General features: G+C 42.7%; 1 long non-coding RNA gene across 1 annotated transcript; it reads right to left on the reverse strand.

Moving 5' to 3' along the window:
- Positions 1–5,803: 5,803 nt before the first annotated feature.
- LOC138986408 (uncharacterized) lies at positions 5,804–10,946 on the reverse strand. The gene is made up of 4 exons (XR_011463259.1): positions 10,815–10,946; positions 8,840–9,132; positions 8,442–8,614; positions 5,804–7,211 (listed from the first exon to the last, which is right to left on the reverse strand). It is a non-coding gene; the product is annotated as an uncharacterized lncRNA (long non-coding RNA).
- Between the last annotated feature and the right edge of the window lie 3,942 nt (positions 10,947–14,888).

Here is a 14,888-nt window from a genome sequence, read left to right on the forward strand (position 1 = left end):
CCCATGTCCTGCTGAGTTTATTTCCCTAAACATATTGTTTGTTCAAGCTGTCCACATGAATATCATGAGTGCATCCATGCGTAGTCACTCAGTAGTGTTCAACCCTTTGTGACCCCATGGACTGTAGCCCTCCAGGCTTCTCTGTCCATGGGGATTCTCCGGGCAAAAATACTCGAGTAGGTTGCCATGCCCTCCTCCAGGGGAATCTTCCCAACCCAGGGATCCAGTTCGCATCTCCTGAATTGCAGGCCAATTCTTTACCCACTGAGCCACCAGGAAAGCTCATGACTCCTTCCGTTTTTATTCACTAATGTTGAAGAAATACTCACTCTGTGAAATGAGCCCTCTCCACTGATAAAATGCCATCTTCTGTGCTTAATCAATCATAGAGTTTGACATATTGCATCACAATTGACTTGTCTGATTTCTCTACCATTAGCTTTTAGAGGAAAGACGATTAAAAAGCAAATCTCAGAATCCTTGCATCCTGATACATTGTAAGGAATTAGTAAATTTTTATCAAATTACTAAATTTTCTTTTCAGGGGATAGAAGGGAAAGTGTGCTGCTGCTGCTGCTGCTGCTAAGTCGCTTCAGTCGTGTCCGACTCTGTACGACCCCATAGACGGCAGCCCACCAGGCTCCCCTGTCCCTGGGATTCTCCAGGCAAGAACACTGGAGTGGGTTGCCATTTCCATCTCCAATGCATGAAAGTGAAAAGTCAAAGTGAAGTCGCTAAGTCATGCCCGACTCTTAGCGACCCCATGGACTTCAGCCTACCAGGCTCCTCTGTCCATGGGATTTTCCAGGCAAGAGTACTGGAGTGGGGTGCCATTGCCTTCTCTGAGAAGGGAAAGTGTAAAACTTTCTAATCTGGTAGTACAGCACTGGCGAGGCCCTCTGGTGATAGACATCACAATGCATTTGTTTTCTGTTTTCTTCTATTCCTTTATCTCTCTTTCCTCTAGGATCAGTTTCATTTTCTTTATTTTGGTCCTTCTGTTTTATGTTGACAGTTTTCCTCCAATGTCTGATGACCTTAGTTGTCTGGTCATGTTTATGAATCTGTTCGCTTTTATGGTTGGATGGCATGGGTTTCCTCTACAATTGTGTTGATCTGCTTCCCCCATGAACCTCTCTCTGCAATGGGAGAGCTGACTGTGTGTTCTGTTTAAGTGGGTAGGGCTTGTCAACAGGCAGTCTTCCCTTTAGGTTATGTGGGTGGAGAGGTAGAAAGGCTGGGACCCCCACAACTGATAAAGAAGGGCTTTTCTCTGGGGGTAGAGCCCTTTAGAGGGTTTCACTTTTGACTGAGGTTGGTTTCCTTTTTCCTATCCATTGGAGAGGTCTCAGGGCCCTCCCTAGGCTTTAGCCTGAGGGCAAAGGCCCAGTATTGCTGCTGACAAAGGATCCATGGGGGGAGGGAGAGAGGAAGAAAGGGGTCACTTGTCCTAGCTGTTCCACTCTAGCACTTTAAAAACAAATATTTATTTATTCATTTATTCCACTGTATTCTTTTTATTTTTTATTGTAATTAACTTATTTATCTTAATATTGAGGCTGCTGCTAAGTCACTTCAGTCGTGTCCGACTCTGTGCGACCCCATAGACGGCAGCCCACCAGGCTCCCCCGTCCCTGGGATTCTCCAGGCAAGAACACTGGAGTGGGTTGCCATTTCCTACTTTAAAATATTGTAGTGGTTTTTTGCCATACATTGACATGAATCAGCCATGGGTGTACATGTGTCCCCCATCCTGAACCCCCTCCCACCTCCCTCCGCATCCCATCCCTCAGGGTTGTCCCAGTGCACTGGCTTTGAGTGCCCTGTTTCATGCATCGAACTTGGACTGGTGGTCTATTTCAGATATGGTAATATACATGTTTCAATGCTATTCTCTCAAATCATCCCACCCTCGCCTTCTCCCACAGAGTCCAAAAGTCTGTTCTTTATATCTGTGTCTCTTTTGCTGTCTCGCATATAGGGTCATCGTTACCATCTTTCTAAATTCCATATATATGTGTTAATATACTGTATTGGTGTTTTTCTTTCTGACTTACTTTACTCTGTATAATAGGCTCCAGTTTCATCCACCTCATTAGAACTGATTCAGATGTTTTCTTTTTAATAGCTGAGTAATATTCCACTGTCTATATGAACCACAGCTTTCTTATCCATTTGTCTGCCGATGGACATCTAAGTTGCTTCCATGTCCTGGCTATTATAAACAGTGCTGCGATGAACATTGGGGAACATGTGTCTCTTTCAGTTCTGGTTTCCTCAGTGTGTATGCCCAGCAGTGGGATTGCTGGATCATAAGGCAGTTCTATTTCCAGTTTTTTAAGGAATCTCTGCACTGTTCTCCATAGTGGCTGTACTAGTTTGCATTCCCACCAACAGTGTAAGAGGGTTCCCTTTTCTCCACACCCTCTCCAGCATTTATTATTTGTAGACTTTTGGATCGCAGCCATTCTGACTGGCGTGAAATGGTACCTCATAGTGGTTTTGATTTGCATTTCTCTGATAATGACTGATGTTGAGCATCTTTTCATGTGTTTGTTAGCCATCTGTATGTCTTCTTTGGAGAAATGTCTGTTTAGTTCTTTGCCCCATTTTTTGATTGGGTCATTTATTTTTCTGGAGTTGAGCTGTAGGAGTTGCTTGTATATTTTTGAGATTAGTTGTTTGTCAGTTGCTTCATTTGCTATGATTTTCTCCCATTCTGAAGGCTGTCTTTTCACCTTGCTTATTGTTTCCTTTGTTGTGCAGAAGCTTTTAAGTTTAATTAGATCCCATTTGTTTATTTTTGCTTTTATTTCCAATATTCTGGGAGGTGGGTCATAGAGGATCCTGCTGTGATGTATGTCGGAGAGTGTTTTGCCTATGTTCTCCTCTAGGAGTTTTATAGTTTCTGATCTTATGTTTAGATCTTTAATCCATTTTGAGTTTATTTTTGTGTATGGTGTTAGAAAGTGTTCTAGTTTCATTCTTTTACAAGTGGATGACCAGATTTCCCAGCACCACTTGTTAAAGAGATTGTCTTTAATCCATTGTATATTCTTGCCTCCTTTGTCAAAGATAAGGTGTCCATATGTGCGTGGGTTTATCTCTGGGCTTTCTATTTTGTTCCATTGATCTATATTTCTGTCTTTGTGCCAGTACCATACTGTCTTGATGACTGTGGCTTCGTAGTAGAGCCTGAAGTCAGGCAGGTTGATTCCTCCAGTTCCATTCTTCTTTCTCAAGATAGCTTTGGCTATTCGAGGTTTTTTGTATTTCCATACAAATTGTGAAATTATTTGTTCTAGCTCTGTGAAGAATACTGTTGGTAGCTTGATAGGGATTGCATTGAACCCTGAGTTGTATGGCAGTTCTATTTCCAGTTTTTTAGGGAATCTCCACACTGTTCTCCATAGTGGCTGTACTAGTTTGCATTCCCACCAACAGTATAAGAGGGTTCCCTTTTCTCCACACCCTCTCCAGCATTTATTGCTTGTAGGTGTTTGGATCGCAGCCATTCTGACTGGTGTGAAATGGTACCTCATAGTGGTTTTGATTTGCATTTCTCTGATAATGACTGATGTTGAGCATCTTTTCATGTGTTTGTTAGCCATCTGTATGTCTTCTTTGGAGAAATGTCCGTTTAGCTCTTTGGCCCATTTTTTGATTGGGCCAAAATCAAAAAATGGGGGCTCGCTTATTTTTCTGATATTGAGCTACATGAGATGCTTGTATGTTTTTGAGATTAATTCTTTGTCAGTTGCTTCATTTGCTATTATTTTCTCCAATTCTGAAGGCTGTCTTGTCACCTTGCTTATAGTTTTCTTCGTTGTGCAAAAGCCTTTAAGTTTAATTATGTCCCATTTGTTTATTTTTGCTTTTATTTCCATTACTCTGGGAGGTGAGTCTTAGAGGATCCTGCTGTGATTTATGTCAGAGAATGTTTTGCCTATGTTTTCTTCTAGGAGTTTTATAGTTTCTGGTCTTACATTTAGATCTTTAATCCATTTTTAATTTATTTTTGTGTATGGTGTTAGAAAGTGTTCTAGTGTTCTAGTTTCATTCTTTTACAGGTGGTTGACCAGTTTTCCCAGCACCACTTATTAAAGAGATTGTATTTTCTCCATTGTATATTCTTGCCTCCTTTGTCAAAGATAAGGTGTCCATATGTGTGTGGATTTATCTCTGGGCTTTCTATTTTGTTCCATTGATCTATATGTCTGTCTTTGTGCCAGTACCATACTGTCTTGATGACTGTAGCTTTGTAGTATAGTTTGAAGTCAAGCAGGTTGATTCCTCCAGTTGCATTCTTCTTTCTCAAGATTGCTTTAGCTATTCAAAGTTTTTTGTATTTCCATACAAATTTTGAAATTATTTGTTCTGGTTCTGTGAAAAATACCACTGGTAGCTTGATAGGGATTGCATTGAATCTATAGATTGTTTTGGGTAGTATATTCATTTTCAGTATATCGATTTTTGTTGCAGTGTATGGGCTTCTCACTGTGGTGACTTCTCTTGTTGAGGATCACGGGCTCTAAAGCATAGGCTTAATAGTTGTGGGGTACAGGCTTAGTCACTCCAAGGCATGTGGGATCTTCCCGGACCAGGGATCAAACCTGTGCCTCCTGAAATTGGCTGGCAGATTCTTATCCACTGGCCCACAAGGGAAGTCCCTACTCCAGATCTTAAATGAGTTACCATAATTATTCCTTCCCCATCTACCCCACTCTTTGCATTTACCAACCCTGAGATTGCTGTGCTCTTGAGAAAACCCACTCAGTCTGATTTTTTGAATTGCAGTGTTTTCTGCTGTGATTTCTGTTAGCCCAAATTCATTGACTTTTTTACTTCCCAATATCCCTTAAAATTTATTTCATGTTGATGTCATCTTTTCTTGTTTAGCATTGTTGCTGTGATTTCATTCTTTTTATATTTATTTATTTTCAAATATTTATTTATTTATTTGGCTGTGTCGGGTTTTAGTTGCAGCACACAGGATCTTCAATCTTTGTTGCAGCATGTGAACTCTTAGTTAAAGTATGTGGGAACTAGTGCCTTGACCAGAGATCGAACCCTGACCCTTTGCATTGGGAACATAGAGTTTTTGGCACTGGACCACCAGGGAAGTCCCTACATTTACTTTTGACTAAGTAATACATTCACATGGTTAGATATATAAGTGATACAAAAGTGCGTGCACTGTAGAGTCTTTTTTCAGACTTTTCTGCCTAGTTCTTCACTGGCAACCAATGTTGTCAGTTTCTTAGTATCTCCCAGAGATGCTTTTACGTACATTCAAGCAAATACAGTTATTCTCTTTCACTCTTTTTTACACACAGTAGTATACAATGCGCTGTGTGCATCATTCTTTTTTCATCTAACACTATACCTTGGAGATTAGTTTATGGCAACAAAGTGCTTCTTTTTTCTTTTTTATAAAGAACTGTATAATATTCCATTATATGAACGACATACCACAATTTATCTAACTAGTCCCCTCTTGATGAACATTTAGGTTGTTTCCAGTCATATGATATTAAACAATGCTGCAACAAATAATCCTATACGTATTCATTTTTTATTTAAAATTTGTTAAAATTTTACTTTAGAGTATAATTGATTTAAATGTTGTGTTAGTTTCAGGTGTACAGCAAAGTGATTTAATTACACTGATTCACTTTTTAAGCATTTCTGTGGGATCTGGAAGGCTAAAAATCACACACACAAACACACACATACACAAAGTTCTTTTTTAAAATATTTATTTATTTGGCTGCAGTGGGTCTTAGTTGCAGAATGTGAGATCTAGTTCCCCAGCCAGGAACCAAACCTGGGCCCCTTGCATTGCATTGGGAGCATGGAGTCTTAGCCACTTGACCACCAGGGAAGTCCTATATATATGTAGGACTTATATATTAACAATATATATATTAGCATTGACTAATCAATGTGTTAACTGAATACATCACACTCAAGGGAAGATAACTTAAAAGTTATTGTTTAGTTTCCATTAGTCAGATCAATGCATAGTTCAGTTCAGTTCAGTCTCTCAGTCTTGTCTGACTTTGCAAACCCATGGACCGCAGCATGCCAAGCCTCCCTGTCTATCACCAACTCCCAGAATCCACCCAAATCCATGTCCATTGAGTTGGTGATGCCATCCAACCATCTTGTCCTCTGTCATCCCCTTCTCCTCCTGCCCTCAATCTTTCCCAGCATCAGGGTCTTTTCAAATGAGTCAGCTCTTTGCATCAGGTGGCCAAAGTATTGGAGTTTCAGTTCAACATCAGTCCTTCCAATGAACACCCAGGACTGATCTCCTTTAGGATGGATTGGTTGGATCTCCTTGCAGTCCAAGGGACTCTCAAGAGTCTTCTCCAACACCACATTTCAAAAGCATCAATTCTTCAGCGCTCAGCTTTCTTTATAGTCTGACTCTCATATCCATACATGACCACTGGAAAAACCATAGTCTTGACTAGATGGACCTTTGTTGGCAAAGTATGTCTCTGCTTTTTAATATGCTATCTAGGTTGGTCATAACTTTCCTTCCAAGGAGTAAGTGTCTTTTAATTTCATGGCTGCAATCACGATTTGCAGTGATTTTGGAGCCCAGAAAAATAAAGTCTGCCACTGTTTCCACTGTTTCCCCATCTATTTGCCATGAAGTGACGGGACCAGATGCCATGATCTTAGTTTTCTGAATACTAAATGCATAGTAAACTGCGTTATTCACCCTCTTCAAAGCCAGGTGGACTTCCCTGATAGCTCAGTTGGTAAAGAATTGTCCTGCAATGCGGGAGACCTGGGTTCGATCCCTGGGTTGGGAAGATTCCCTGGAGAAGGGAACGGCTACCCACTCCGGTATTCTGGCCTGGAGAATTCTATGGACTCTATAGCCCATGGGGTCACAAAGAGTTGGACACAACTGAGTGGCTTTCACTTTCACTTTCAAAGCCAGGCATTACATTTTGAAGCTTCCAATGCAAAGTCCTATCTCACCTTGAGGATTCTGGTTGCACCTTGTGGGATTCTCCACGCAAGTCTGCAGCAGAAAGCCTGAGATGGCTTGATATCTGCTGCTTACATCCAGATGTTGCACTTGTTGGTGAGATTGTAAGATGCATTTTCTGGAGATTTTTCCTTCAATCAGCTCATTTGCTCAAAGCAACATTCACAGAGCGCTTACTATGGCCCAGGTGCTGAGCTGGATGCTGGGAATACAAAAATAAAAATGATAATCCTTACCCTGTCAGGAGCTCCCAATCTAGAAAAGCCCATGAATACATGAGCAGATAACCAGAAAACAATGTGAGAAGAGCCCCAGTGGAGGTGAACACAGAATGCTGTGGGAGCATTAAGGAAGAGTCACAGCAGGGAAGTAGGATAGGAAGAATGTCCAGGAAGGCTTTCTCAAAGAAGATACACCTGTGATAACTTTGTATACATGGGGTCACAAACAGTCCGACATGACTGAAGTGACTTAGCACACACACACATTAGTTTTGATAGTGTGACCAGAATCTTCAATCTCTAGCTGCATGCCTCCATCCTATGTCTCCGAGATGAATCTTCTTGACAAATGTCCACTCTTTGTTTCTAACTTGTGGGCACCATGGCTCCACTCTCCATTAGTGTGAGAAAAGCCCTGTTTATGTGCTTAAATAGACAAGAGACACAGGTAACAGTGGTTACCACTGGGAAGTACAATGGAGTTTACGGGGAACAAGTTTTAATTTTTGATTTATGCCTCTGTACCCTTTGCATTATTTTTATAATGAGAATATTTTACTTTTATAATTAAAAAATATTTTCTTGGGTGTGCTGTATGGTATGTGGGATCCTAGCTCCTCAACCAGGAATTGAATCTCGCCCCTTGCATTGGAAGCACAGAGTCTTAACCACTGCACCATCAGGGAAGTCCTGAGTTTTATAATTTTGATAAATTTATTGAAGTAAACCTTTATATACAGAAAAGTGCACAAATCATGTTAGTGGATTTTCATAAAGTAAATACAGCCATTGTAACCATCACCCAGATTGAACAGTTGTAGATTTTTACTAGCATCTTCGAAGTCCACCTCTTGTCTCCTTCCAATCACCTCCACTTCTCACAAAGGTAACCACTATTCTGCCTCTTATCACCAAAGAATCATTTTGACTAAGATTTCCAGTTGTGCCTTATCCTCACTAGCAGTTGGTATCATCAGCATTATCTATCTTAGCTCTTCTAACAAGTCTGTAGTATTGTCTCATTGTAGTTTTGATTTGACTAATGGGGCTTTCCACGTGGCACTAGTGGTAAAGAACTCGCTTGCCAATGCAGGTTAGATGTAAGAGACATAGGTTCAATCCCTGGGTCGGGAAGATCCCTGGGTCGGGAAGATCCCTGGGTCGGGAAGATCCCTGGAGGAGGGCAGGCCAACCCACCCCAGTATTCTTACCAGTATTCTTGCCTGGAGAATCCCATGGACAGAGGAGCCTGGCAGGCTACATAGGGTCGCAAAGAGTCGGACATGACTGAAGCAACTTAGCACGCAGGCAGTGGCTAATGATGTTGACCATCGCTGCATGTGCTCATTTGTTATCCACATGTCTACTTGCATGCTAACATCCTCTATAAATATAGAACATAATCATTTAAGAAAATTATTTGAAAATAATTGAAATAATTATTTTATAATTATTATTACATAATAATATAATAATATACTATTATATATTATTATTGTTGGATAATAATTATTACTGCAAACAATAATAATAGTTTGAATAATAAATAAGTAAAAATAATAAATAATAATAAATATTATTAATACTAACTATTATTTCAAACAATCACCTCAAAGGGGATATCCTTTGGGCATAGCAATTCTTCCAAGAGGCAGATTAGGGTGGTGGAAATAGCCAGATCTTGGTAGCAGACATTTCAGACTACCCTATGTGCTGCGGGATCTTAGGCATATCTTTGAACCTCTTTGTGCCTTGGTTGCTTTGCCTATGAAGCAAGGGTAATAATAGTTCTTGCTTTATAGGCTGGGTCTGAGGATTAGATGAGAAAATTATGCAAGGTTCTATGCTTCATGCCTGAGATGGTCAGTGTTCATCAGTGTCTCCCTGCCCTTCTGGCAAAGCCTGGAAAGAGGCAAGAAAGAGAAGGTTGTTCTTGAGGCAGTCAATGGCTTAGTATCTGGGGGAAAATGGGTGAGAGATTCCTCTTTCTCTAGCTCTAAGGGAGAAAAAAAACTCTAGAGTTGTGTTCTGGGGGTAGGATTCTGTCCCCTCACTTCCTGCTGCCTCCCCATCCCCAGCCCACCAAGCAGTAGGAGCAATCTGCTTTGAAGGAAATTCTAGAAGAAATTCTAGTCATAACTGGGCTTTTGGACAATTTAAACACCTCCTGCCATGTGTCTAGCAGAGAGACACAAGCCCCGTGGCATCTTTCTGTATAAGTCCCCCAGGTTCTCCTACTGGTGTTTCCTGTGGCAGGATTGGGCTTCCCTGGTGGCTTTCCTGCCTGCCAATGCAGGAGACACAGGAGACCTGGGTCTGATCACTGGGTAGGGAAGATCCCCTGGAGAAGAAAATGGCAACCCACTCCAGTATTCTTGCCTGGGAAATCCCACGGACAGAGGAGCCTGGCAGGCTACAGTCCAGGGTGTCACCGAGTTGGACATGACTGAGTGACTAAAGAACAACAATAATGGCAGGACTGCACAAGGGCCCTGAAGAGAGAGGGCTGCCCCCAAATTTACCCACCCATGCAGCACTTGATCCCTGAGACCCTTCATCCTGGAACAAAGAGGGTGTTTTTACCATAAAGTCCTTATAAGGTGATGAGTAGTTAGTGTCAAGTAGTTAGTATCTGTTCAGCAAATATTTGCCCAGGACTGAGCAAGCACTAGGCTCTCTGATATGTCTGGGGAGCCAAAATGAGAAAGAAAAGAGTGCTAGTTAAGGAGAAAAGTATGGAGGAGGAAAGGTCCTGGAAGAGGTGACTCTAGTGGAATTTTCTGGGTGAGGGAAGAATGCTTTCCAGGTACAGGGACTAGCCCAAGCAAGGACCCAGAGGCTGGAGCCCATGGGCTCTTTTCCTGAGTCTTCAGTCTTGGGACCACAGCCTTGCTCTGGGCTCTGCACAGTTTCTATTCCAGGGTTTTCCAATGTGCCTTTATAATGGAGTACCACCTTATGAGGACTTTATAGTAAAAACACCCTCTTTGTTCCAGGATGAAGGGTCTCAGGGATCAAGTGCTGCATGGGTGGGTAAATCTAGGGGTACCCCTCTCTTCAGAAATCAGCCTGATATGCTTGAACATAAAAGACCTGTCTGTGTGCTTCTAGCTCATTTTTTACCTTCCTCGCTGCAGTCTCGGACTACCTTCTGCATTTCCCCTAGACTCCAGAACTTCAGTAAACTGGTTCCTAGCTCTTATTCCCCTGAATTCTGCCATGTAGCCTCTCCCTGGGGCCCTAATCTATCTCTACCTTAATCCTTCTTCTTGACTTACTTTGTTCAGGGTTCTCTCTTTTCCCTGCCTTCACCTCAGCTTCTAACTCTTCTCCACGCTTTCTTCTTCAGTTCTGACTGAAGGCTCAGGCAGTCCCTCCCAGACCCCTTCTGCATCTGTTTCAACAACCTCTTGGGGCTATTTCTCAAATGAGAGCTTCTGCTCCCAACTCGAGTCTCCCAGGAGACTGTCCTCTTCATGGTGGCTGACTTGGGTGCCCTCCAGTTCTCCCACAGTGTCTCTTGGGGTCCGCCTCAAGGTTTCTGAAATGGGGAAACTGAGGCTCAGAAAAGGGGGATGACTTACCAGGGTCTGGCAGCAATTTAGTAACAGAGTAAAACTAGCCCAGGCCTCCAGACTTGTAGCCAATGCTCTTTCCCAGGAATCAGGCTGCCTCTCAGAAGGCTCCGATCTTGTTATTGCCATCAGCTCCCACCCACTGACTGCACCAGGCACCCATCTCTCTCAGCACTTCCTTCCTGACCCACTTCATTAAGACTGAAGCTGGCCTGTCCAAGCTTCTGACTCAGCAGCCCAGCAAAGAACATCCAGCCCTGTCTGCATCTGATTAAGGGAACACCGGAGGCAGGAAGCGTTTTTTTCCCCTCTGGCAGGGTAGGGGATGCAAAAGAAGTTTGGGGGAGTCAATGAAATGGTAAGATGTCAGGGACTACAGGGAAGGGGTGGGAGGTGAAAGCGTTATATCAAAACATTTAAGATTCTGGAGACATTCCTGACTGTCCAGAGGTCAAGAGTCCGAGCTTCTACTGCAAGGGGCACAGGCCTTATCCCTGGTTGAGAAACAGAGATCCTGCATACTGCATGTTTTGGCCAAATATATATATATGCAAATATATATATGTATGGGAAAAGTTCAAAAGGAAAAAAAGGTAGTAATATCCTTTTAAGAATTTCCAAAAAAAAAAAAAAAAGATTTAAGATTTCTAGTCAAATACATTTGGGTAACAGAAATATATTTACTAACTTAGAAGGACCCCTGATACACTGTTAGTGCAAAAATCATGGCAAAAATAGAATGTTCCCATAGTTCTACTTCTGTACAAATAAGTTGAGAGTGTCCCCAAAGTGCTTATGAGCAGTAGTTAGAAATTGGCTGTATGTTCCCCTCCACTCTCTGCACCCATGTTAATTTTTGCCCAGAGATTAATGGTTGACAAAGATCACAATCTTGGAGAGTTGCTGTAACACAGGCATTCACTTGCAAATAAATGGAGCCGACAACTTTTCTCTTTCACAATGTGCCACAGTGAATGGTGCCATCTTGCTCAATGTGGATATATTTTTATTTTTTAATATATTTATTTATTTACTGGGTGCACTGGGTCTTAGTTGCACCATGCAGGATCTACTTCCCTGACTGGGGATTGAACCCTGGCCCCCTGCATTGGGAATGCAGAGTCTTAGCCACTAGACCACCACGGAAGTCCCTCTTCAGTGTGGATCTGGAATGGCTCCCACCAGAAAACATCCACATCTAATGCAACATCTAATCCAGTCAGGGGTTTTGACATCAAGATGTTTTCTGACTGGGAGTAGCAGGAAGCTCTGGGGCCCCCTATTGTCACAGGATCACTGATGCCTACAGACCTCTTTCCTGACATGAGGGTCCCAACTCTGTCTAAAGCCTGTTCAAATAAGCAACAGGATTGACACTTGCAGTGGTTTGAATAGCGTCACCCCTCCCCTGCCAAATTCTTGTCCACCCAGAATCTGTGAATGTGAACTTAGTTGGAAACAGAATCTTTGCAGATATTAGTTAAATTAAGACGAGATCATACTGAAGTAGGGTGGGCCTTAATTCAACGACTGATGTCTTCACATGAAGAGGAAAATTTGGACATGGACTCAGATTGAGGGAAGATGGCAATGTGAGGATGGAGGCAGAGATTGGAGTGATGCAGCCAAAAGCCAAGGAATGTCAAGGATTGCTGGCTGTCACTAGACGCTGGAAGAGGCCAAAAAGGATTCTTCCCTAGAGCCTTCAGAGGGAGCATGTCCCTGCCAAAACCTTGATCTCAGACTTCTGGCCTCCAGAACTGTGAAAGACTACATTTCGGTTGTTTTAAGCCACTCAGTTTGTGGCACCATATTAAAGCAGTCATTGGAAAACAATACCACACATCTCTGAAAATAAAAAATGACTCCATCTTCCGAAATGTTGCTCCAGTTGAGACATGAGGTGAAAGATGCTCATCAATAGAAGACACACTTTCAAGCCTGGGTATGTGTGGTCCCTCTGGTTATGCTCTACACTGGTCTATACATGCATAGAGAAATAAATCTGGAAAAAACCCCAAGACTTGTCTTTGAGTGATAAATTCTGGGGGATTTTTATCTTTTTGCTTTAACTTGTATTTTCTAAGTTTCCCACATGGCTATGTATTGCTTGTGTAAAATATGTATATATACATCTACCTGGCATCTACTTATCCATCTACTGATCTTTAATTACTAGTATGCTTATATACTCAAAGAATTTTCCAAGTCAGATAGCCTCAGATTACCTTCATTTCTTGTGGATCCAAGGCTAGGAACTACTCCTGAAAAGCCCAGTGGTGGGGAATGTAGACAATAATAAAACCCTGTATCTGTGTGGTATTCCATGCTCTTTAAAGAGCACTCCTTATCAATCCATTCAATGCCATACCCCTGTCTGGTGGATAAAGAATCTGAGACTCAGAGAGTTGTTAAGGAACTTGTCTAAGGTTTCATAGCTAATAACTCGTAGGGCTGTGACTAGCACTCATGGTCCCAACACCTGGTCCAGTAGCATTTTCTAGAAGGTAAGATCTATAGACACAGCTTTTCGTCTGTCTTGTTCTCCTAGCCCTTGTAGCTCCAGCACTTAGAATGGTGCCAGGTATACAGTACGTGATCAGTACCTTTTCAGTGAATAGATGTGACAAAAGCAAGCTCCTCCTTAGAAGCATTTTCTGCTACTAAGAACATTTTTGTTCAGACCAAGCTTTGTGCTCTGCAGAAGATACCCCACTCTCTTCTCAGTCCCTGTCCTTCCACACAACCTGCTCCTCTGCCCCCATCCCCCAAAGGGTAGCTAATTTCCAGGGCTGACCTCTCAGATCACCTACAGGGATAACCCCAAGTGGTGTGGTTCAAAGTGAGTCTGGAAAAGGCTCCTCATCCAAAAATAATGCCACTCAACAAAAAGATTCAGGGTCAAGAGGAGGGCAGGCTTTGCCAGTGGGTGGGGTTGTCAACCTCAGAATGATTTATTTGGTTCTGAGACAAGAAATAGGACATGTCAAGAAATACTGACACACAGTAAGGGGACTATAGCCAATATTTTATAATAACTGTAAATGAAAAGTAACCTTTAAAAATTGTATACAAATAAAAATTAAAGTGAAGGAAAAAGAAAGAATCATTAACACAGAGAAAAGACATACACACAGAGGAAATGGCAGCAAGGTGGATGGAAAAGAGTCTCAGTTCAGAAAGAGGACATGAGAAGTACAGAAAATGTACAAAAGTGAGTCAAGAAGGAAGACTTGGTGAAACAATGGGAAAAAGGAAGTGGGGTGGGGCAGGCGGAAAACACTCCCACCTAGCCCGTCATCTTCGCCCAACCCCCAGTCCTCACGTCCTCTCCTAAGGATACCCCTCCCACCGCCCTCCACACAGGTGACATCTTCCCACAAGGCCTTGTGTGTGGGGTGGGGTGGAGGGGTGACTCCCTGAAGGCAGGCTTTGTACAGAGGGGCTGGCTGCCACCCCAGGTCTCCTTTTTAAGTGCAAATTTCCGGGAAGCTTCAAAGCTGCTCCTTGCCCAGCCTGGGGGGTTTCCCAGGTGAAAGTGAGTGAAGTGAAGTTGCTCAGTCGTGTCCGACTCTTTGCGACCCGTGGACTGTAGCCCACCAAACTCCTCTGTCCATGGGATTCTCCAGGCAAGAATACTGGAGTGGGTTGCCATTTCCTTCTCCATTCCCAGGTGGCTTAGTGGTAAAGAATCCTTTTGCAATGCAGGAGACAAAGGTTCTATCCCTGAGATACAAGATCCCCTGGAGAAGGAAATGGCAACCCAATCCAGTATTCTTGCCTGGAAAATTCCATGGACAAAGGAGCCTGGCAGGCTACAGTCCATGGGGTCCCAAAGAGTCAGACACTGACCAATTGAGCGACTAAACAACAGTAACAAAGCCCTGACTCAGAGGGAGTGGGTGTGGCTACTTTCCAGGCTGAGAAGGACTGGGTTTCTGGAAGCCCAGAAGCCAAGGACTTCAATTGGAGAAGGGGAGGGAGTGAGGGCTTCTGAGCACAGAGGTCAGAGAGCAGAGCTCTGGGGACCCCTTGGGATTTCACAGTTCTTTTCCCTGACCTTTTCCCATTTAGCCAGGACAA

Source organism: Bos mutus, chromosome X (genome assembly GCF_027580195.1).
Source record: "Bos mutus isolate GX-2022 chromosome X, NWIPB_WYAK_1.1, whole genome shotgun sequence".
In the NCBI taxonomy this organism is placed as follows: Eukaryota; Metazoa; Chordata; class Mammalia; order Artiodactyla; family Bovidae; genus Bos; species Bos mutus.